Source organism: Setaria viridis, chromosome 1 (genome assembly GCF_005286985.2).
Source record: "Setaria viridis chromosome 1, Setaria_viridis_v4.0, whole genome shotgun sequence".
Classification (NCBI taxonomy): Eukaryota; Viridiplantae; Streptophyta; class Magnoliopsida; order Poales; family Poaceae; genus Setaria; species Setaria viridis.
Window position 1 is genome coordinate 40,399,148 of NC_048263.2, and position 8,499 is coordinate 40,407,646.

The window sequence follows — 8,499 nt, forward strand, 5'->3', positions numbered from 1 at the left end:
GGTAAATCGTCGGAAGACGGCGCAAGCGACTTCTCTGGCTTGCTACCACGACAGAGAAGGTTATGTATGAGAGTGAAGCAACGAGGCGAGGTCGACACACTGCGGCGGCTTGGCTGATCATGGAGATCTTGGGGAGCGGGGCAATAGCGCTCATCACTCTGACAGCAATAAAAAAACGGATCCGTGACGTGGAGTACTGCAGCGGGCGTGGTGAGACCCTCGCCCGCAGTGTATCTTTGAGGTGACGAGAGAGAGGCAGAGTCCAACGGCGGATGTGGCGAGGCCCCCGCACGTTGATTTATCGTGGCGGCGTCTGCGAGGCAGTCTGCGAGATGTCCGGATTTGATGCTATCATCCTGTCAGGTGGAGAGTGATGTTGCAGCAGCACTACGGTGGAAGATCCTGCATGGCAATGACCTTCTCGATGTGGTGCAGTCTGTTCTTCAGTTCAACATCGATGCTAGGTTACGTTGGAGGTTTCGGCGACTTCTTGACCGTGTGTATGATGGTATGGGCTGCCGTTAGGCTTTGGTTCTGTCGCCGAGGTGTTGAGAGGAGTGGAGTGCGGCGACGATTGATGTACCAATCCAACCGGCCGATGTGTTGTACAGTTGAGTTGCGTGTGAGGACGTAGTGCAACATGCTTTGAGGATTCAATCCAACCTGTCGATGTTTGCATTTTTTCCTTTGTATGTTTTCGCCCAGTTTGAACTTCATCTTTTGAACTTCATCTTCTTTATTAATACATCCGGCAGCTATTCGTTTCAAAAAAAAAAATTCACGTAAGTACATGAGCTTTTGCGTGCTTAAAGTCAGTTTTGCTGCAAGTTCCTTCATTCTGTTCTGGCTCTCTCACCTAGTTTATCATACCTATACAGCCTGATTAACCGCGCATAAATTGAGATCATGAGATGACATAGTTAGTGATGCGCACTCGAATTCTGTAGATTTGCAGAGTAAGCTCCATGTGAATTTGTATTGATCCCACTAACAGGAAGGTTAATTTTGTTCGCGCATGACGCCATTTACGCTTTAGGGACCCCCAAGTGATAGATACTATGTCGTGTACGAAAAGAAATTTGAGGGAAAAAAGGTGGAAAATTGATACATGGACCAAGCTAATAATTTAACCCCTTTTAGCAATAACCTCTTTTTTAAAAATAAAAAAAAGGTGCATAGTGTCATCTTAAATGGTCACTGGATTTGCTTTCATTTTATCAGAAAAGAAGAGCATATTCTATCACGGTTGGCGTTTTCCTAATCTAGGCTATTGTGAGTGCAACTCTTTTTCTACTTTCAGATGCATTAATGCCAACCTTGCTGTATGCATTCAAGTAGTATACCGCATACTCCCCTACCAAACTTTTCTCTTCAAGTTGTTAATTATATCTTTGCATATATACAGGATCTAAGTGGAGGAAGAGGATTGCCACTTTTTTTTAGAAATAAAAAAGATTGATTATGATAGATGATGCGTAAATGCATACACAACCAAGGTCCATAAGTGGGCAGTGCACAAGCTGGTGTGCTCGGAGATCTCCAATTGCTGATGCAGCTTATGGACACTGACACTGGAAAGCAAGGAGGAATTAGTGGGCACGAACAGGTCGCCATCACACAGATTTCTGAATCCCAAATCTCTTCGATCCCAAAATGATCTGTCGATTTGATTTACATGGTAGAGAAAAGGGAATTGAAAAACTTGCAATCCTTGCCTGCCTACCTGTGAGCAAACTGTGACAGTGATGGTGATTAGCCGGTGCGTGTCTGCTTAATTCAGAGGTCCGTCAGGATGAAATGAACAGTGCAGGCCTGCAGAGTGGTGGACGCTGACGTCTGCCTCCTTATCAGTTGAATGTTTGGTTGCGATCATCACAAATTGTCCGCAGCAATTTCCTCCTGCTTTTGGATGGTCTGATGATACACGGAAAAGGGGCACACTAGAGCGGTTTTCAGCTGTAAAGAGAAACCACAAAAGCCACCTTTTCTTCGTCTTCTTTATATTCCTCCCTTGCCTTTATTTTTCTTTATTTTGCCGTCATTTTTTATTTTCTTTTTCCTGATTTCTACGTCTTTTGTTGTGTGCGTGTCATGAGAATGAGATACAGACTGACTGATGGTCAGATGTGGGATGGAGATGTTCAAAGCAGGTCTTCAGTTTTCAGAGTTCAGGTTGGGACAAGAATTTCGCCAGAAATGCGCTGGTCATCTGCACTGTGCTGACCATGGTTTTGTCCATGGTGACTGCAACTGTTGCGCGCTTAGTCAGCAGCGTGCATCGCCTTATAAATGAATTTCATGCACTAAGGAGTTGACTTGGGAAACAATGGCGCATCACTGAATGACATGACGCTTATGCATCACGAGAAAGATGAGCATTGTTGCACACTCAACAGGGTGCCCAAAAACCTCCTAGCCATCAGTCCATCACCAACTCGGCAACTCGCCTCATCTGACGTCAGTTTCTCCTTTAGTTTCCTTGAGAGAGAAAAAGGGTGTTCACACAATCATACTCCCATGAATTCAGAACAATGTAGTATCAGATAAGGGAAGTTGGGATTCATGATGCATTGCTAGGCTACTATAGAACCTCTAGGGCAGCATCAGAGTTCAGATAAGGATGGCATCCAAATGGTAATGGCGAGAATATACTTTCTGATACCTAACATTGCCATTCAGGCCATGCAGTAGTGCATTTTTACTGCTGCAGATTTCCATACATCTGCATCCACTCCACACAGTTCCACCCATAACAAAACCACTGCTGAATGCAGATTGCATTTCCCCTCATCCCAAGCTGATTCACCAAGTCAATGGATCCTCCGACGGTAAAGCCGCCCCACTGAATCGCAAGAGCAACGGGAGCCGCGAGCACCATTGCTCGTGCGCGGAGGCGGAGCCCTCTCTGGAGCTGCCGCATTGGCATTGCTGATGGGATCCAAAAGGAATCTCATCACTCCCTCAAGTGGGGAGCAAGCTGCAATGCATTGAGCTCGTGCGCACTACTTGCCTCTGTGATGGGTTGCAGTCGATCACTACTACGTACGTCACATTGCAGCTCATCTTTTCCTTCAGGGTACTGTTACAGGGTCCCTTTCAGGTCATCATCTACCTCTCAACAGCAGTGGATGGATGGATGGATGGATGAGCAGGAACTGGAGCATCACTCTTGGCCAGGAATTGCAAATCGAAGCACTAGAGACTTGTTGGTGCCTCTTTAGGGGAGAGAACTAAAGGAGAGGGAAACCAGTACCACCTCAAGGATGACATGGAAAAAGGCTGGATAAAGATGATCAATGCAGCACAACTCTGAGTGCTTTGGCACATGCTACAGCACTCCTTTCTCCGTGTAGAAACGGCCCACTTGATATTAGTTTCGCATGTATGACATAGGCCTGGTTCACTGAATCAGGACCAGACCAGTGATCATGCATACCATTCTATCCTCTGCCTGGAGACATGGAGTCGTAGTTCACCGTCTTCAGTGACCACGGTGGATGGACATCTTACCATCAGATCTTCAAGAAATCGAATGGTTGACAAAGAAGAGAAAGTTCAGGTCATCCCAATGGTGTGAAAAACTTATCTACGCCAACTTCTTTTACATGGAACTGCTGTTACTTTCATATTCCCTCCGTCCCAAATTACTATTTGCTTTGACTTTTCTATGTACGTAGCTTTTACTATACATCTAGCTAAAATAAATAGTAATTTGGGACGGAGGGAGTACTAATTTTCATGCAAAAACGTGTAGCGCCAAACACCGAGCACGTGCACTAGTATGATTGAGTAAAACTTAACGAGGATATAACTCATATTTCAAAAGATTATTAAGTAAAATTTCCTTGAGTTGATTTTGGCGCTTCCATCTCTCTGAGTACAAAACTAAATGGAATACATCTCGTGTTTCAAAAGACTCAGTAATATTTCCTTGCATTGATTTCAGCCGCGTCCATCTCTCTCAGTCCAAAACTTAACGAGGATATATCTGGTATTTCAAAAGATCGACTAGAATTTCCTTGCGTTGATTTCAGCCGCGTCCATCTCTTCGAGTCCTACTACACTTAACAAGGATACATCTCATTTCAAAAGATTAAATAAAATTTCCTTGTGTTGATTTCGGCAGGCCGCATCCATCTCTATAAGTCCAAAACCATCTCTTTGAGTCCAAAACTTAACGAGGATACGTCTCTTATTTCAAAAGATTGAGTAAAGTTTCCTTGTGTTGATTACGACTGCGTCCATCTCTCTAAGTCCAAAACTTAACGAGGATATATCTCATATTGGAAAAGAAAAGGTAAAAATGCATTTCGATAAGGTCCATCTTTATGAGTCCAAAACTTTGGTTTTTAGACTCGCCATATCTTTGCTTCATGTGGACCTCGTGATTAATGACTAATTAATGAGGAAAGATTACTTACGCTTTCCAATTTGAAGCATCTAGCTGTGAACTCGTACAAAGGCGCTGCATATTTTATTCCACTAGTCTACCAAGCTGTACTCTTACATGGGCTAGTAATTTTGAGACACGAGTATCAAAAAATCAAAAAAAAAAGAGCTCATAGCTAATAACCAAAATTGTTTAGTCCTATCTTGCATTCTTTGTCTCATTTGTGAAATGCTCCAATATAATACTCATATAGAGAGTCTCTATATCTATCTTTATCCAGTTGTAATAGACTTTACATCGCACATATTCCTTAAGTTAGAAATTTTTTTTCTACACTAAAAACATCAGAAATCATCAATTTAGAATTATATATTGGTGTATTTTTTATATATGATACTTTTCTTTGATGGCAGGTGTATGAAATTTAGATGCAGATTTTTAGAGGTTATTTTAGTTCTTTTAATAATAGCAATATGGGTGATTCAAATGCAAATGTAGAGGTTACTTTAAATTATTTTTTATAATGACATAGATGGGTAATATAAATAAAGATTAGAAGGTTACTTGTGTTACTACATAGTAGATGTGTGTAATTTAAATATATATATTTAGGAAGATAGTTTAGTTTATTTTTGTAGTGCTAGAGGTGATAGAGGAATCTACCGGATTGATTGATGGTCAGATATTATGATTTTAAGAATTTTGAGGATTAACTTGAAGGTTTTAGAAGTCTCTAAAGATAGTAGTACTTCCAACTAAATAGATGACCGTTTTCTCTTCCTAAAAAGTATGATCAGTTTCGCACCTCAAGAAGACCAAATCGTAACTTAAAAGAAGGAAATAAAGACAGGAAAAAGTGAGGAATCCGCGATGCGCATCCTCGCGAAAGGAAACTACGACGCGCGCGCGCATGCATGGAAGAATCGATCAATCCAGTAACTTGACATAGTATAGTGCTAGTACTTGGTCAACATCCGACAGGAAAAATGCCATATTGACCGAGTATCCTTGGGGGTGAAAGTGATCAAACCGAGAGGAAGCAGTCCCCTGCAGACTGCAGTCCATGTTAACTAGTATGACGGTCAACAAACAAGAAGAGACAGTCACCGCTTGGTAAATTAGTCTTACAAAGTTGCCCCCTGTAGTTAACATCACTGTGGCCTGTCATCAGCAAACAAGAATAGTAATAGTAGACGGCGACGGAACGACCTGCATGACAAATTACAGTCTGACCAAGTTACTATGCAGTTGATCCTTAATCGCATGGGTAATACACTCGTAGTAAGCAGCTACTTCTCCGTGCATCATGGATTTACCCTCTCTTTCTTTCTTTAGTCAAGTTAGTCAATATCAGCACATAAAGGTTTACTCTCTTTTTTTTGCTTACGTCCTGTTTGGTAGAGCTTCGGCTTCTCACAAAACGGCTCCAGCTTCGGCTTCTTTGATGGAGTGGCTTTTCTAGTGGAGCTGAAACCGTTTTGCAAAACGTTTGGTAAAATGGCTTCTCAATGGCAATATAGGTAATTTTATGATCACTTAATGCTTGGAGAGAGAGGAGAAGCCGATCAAGCCACTTTTTTCGGCTTCTCCTCTCTAGTGTAAGCTGTTTTGCGATTTCTCCCTAGCTTTGGTAATGAAGTCGTTTTGAAATTATCCTTTTGGTAACCCTTCATCAAAAATCGGTGAAGAAATACTTTAAGAAGTCCTACCAAACAGGATCTTAGTCAATACTAAACACATACTAAGCTTCAACAGGCAGACGTGTAGCTCCTGGATGCTCCCGTAATGCATGCGCACAGCCAAACTCCGCCAAAAGCAACCGTGCACAAACGGCGGTCAATCTCGGTCTCTGCTGAAAACTAACCGGTACAACTCCGGTCAATCCCATGCCCTCTTTAGACTATTTAAAGAATCGGTAAGCTGCTGCTCACATTCATATTTTTCTCTCGTGAATACATCACCCTTCTAACTTATCACTTTATAATCATATAAAAGCCCACCAAAAGAATTAAAGAAATAACCTCCAGCTATCCATCTATTCAACTTTAAATCAATCAAATAAAACCAAACCACAATTCGGCCAATTCCCAACCGAGCCTAAGATAATGTGAGAGATATGTTCCTTGATCTATTTATAATGAGTGATTGACTAGATAATTTGAGGTTTTACCAGTTCAGTCCATGTTTCATATGTGCATGATTATGCTAACGGCTAACCGGATGTGTTGTGTTGTGTGCGTTGTGTCGTGGTGTTTGTGTAAACCATATGTTGTGTGTTGTGTCTCTTGGCCTGTTATGTGCAGGTGATGGATGCGACATGGCGGTCAACGACATGAGGTGAAGGTCAAGCGAAAGTTTCATGCTGATGTACTAGGGCTGTGAAGGGTGGACACGAGTAGGCTTGGACCGAGGGACCCGAGGAGTCCGAGCGGAGTCATGAGCAATCCACATGGTGCACGGAAGAGCAAGAGTACATAGGCGGCGTCAGTCGAGTCAAGCAGGATGGAGGCGAGTCGAGTAGGCGGCTCGGGAGCCGGGAGCGAAAGACTTAGAGGAGTCGAAGGCTTGGTGGAGACAGGACACGCGTCGACATCCGTGAGTCACGTCGGGTGCGGCGTATAAGAGGGTTTGACCGGTTTGGCCTCAAAATCGGGGATGAGTCACGCCTGCAGGGTGTGCAAGAGGGTTTGACCGGTTTGATCTTAAAACCGGGGGGTGAGTCTGGTGCGGCCAGACAGTGTCGAGTCGGAGGACGCGTGACACCATCGTGAAGCTTGCGTCGAGGCAAAGCTAAGTCGTGAAGGCGCCGGGTCTGTCCGGTGTACGAGGAAAAAGTTGGATGATTTTACCCCAGGGGGTATTTGAGATGTATGAAATGTATGCTTCATGTAAGGACATTCTGATCTTTTTTCGGATGACTATATACATGTGGGAGGGTTGTTGTGGCAAACATCTCTTGGACTCTTTAGTGGTGGGCTTCTCATTTGGTTTGTGAGAGCCTTTAGGGGAGAGAGATGAGGGATCTTTGATTTGATCTTTTTGCCATCTTAGCTTCATTTGTGCCTAAGAGTGGCTTGTAATCGAACATGGTGACGTAATCCAAAGATCAATTTCATGCCATCTTGTTCCATCATCTTTGAATCTGAAATTTATCTTTTTCGGTATTTTCGGAGGTATTTTTGGGGATTTTTCATTCTTCACGATTGACAGCGATTTGGGGTGTTTTTCTTGGAGCAAATCGGTGTTAGGACATGTGCAAGAACATCTAGGATGATCCCTAACAAATCCATATACGAGCACCTTGGATTTTGAGATTTCCCGAAGATCCCTCTCTTGTGTTCTTGGACAAATCCGCAAAATCGAGGGTGAAATCTTGATCTTCTTGGGAAGATTTTTTGGGTATAGATTCCCCACATATATTTGCAGCTATGGCTATGATCTTGTTGGATTTGGACCACGTTTGATTGGTATTTCAAGATCGGATCTTTGAGCTTGTTCTTGAGTTCTTCTTATTTTCTAGCTTCTTCAAAAATCACGAATCTGGTGGTAAATTTATGAGCTTTTTGAAGTGATCTTTAGCCTTGGTATAACATAGTCTATGGTTCAAATTTCATGATTTTTGGAGGTTGTTTGATTGAGTTTCGGATTTTCCTGACTTCTTCACGCAGGATGTTTCTTGAAGCTGCGGAATATTCCGAAGAATATTTCGGAAAATTCCAAAGGTGCAGAATTTTTCGAAGAATTTTCTGGAAAATTTCGTATGTGCGGAATATTCAGATTAATTTTTCGGAAATTCCGTAGGTGCGGTTTCTCCGAAGATTTGTGCGAATTCTCAGTTGCGGAATATTTCGAAGAGTTTTGCGAAGTTTCTGTACTTTTGTGTTGGTTTTCAAATCTCTTCTTCGACACTTATTCAGGTTCTTTCTTGTTTCCGCTAGTCTCAAATTTAGTTCCTAGCATCATTCCTAGGTCCATTAGCTCTTACATAGCTAAGAGGACTTGATATTGCTAGAAAAGAGGTTTGTGGATTGGTTTGGGACTTTAGCAAGGTTCATTGAAGAAATTTGAATCAGCTCCCATCCACCCCCTCCGGTCGTCTGTCCCAGACC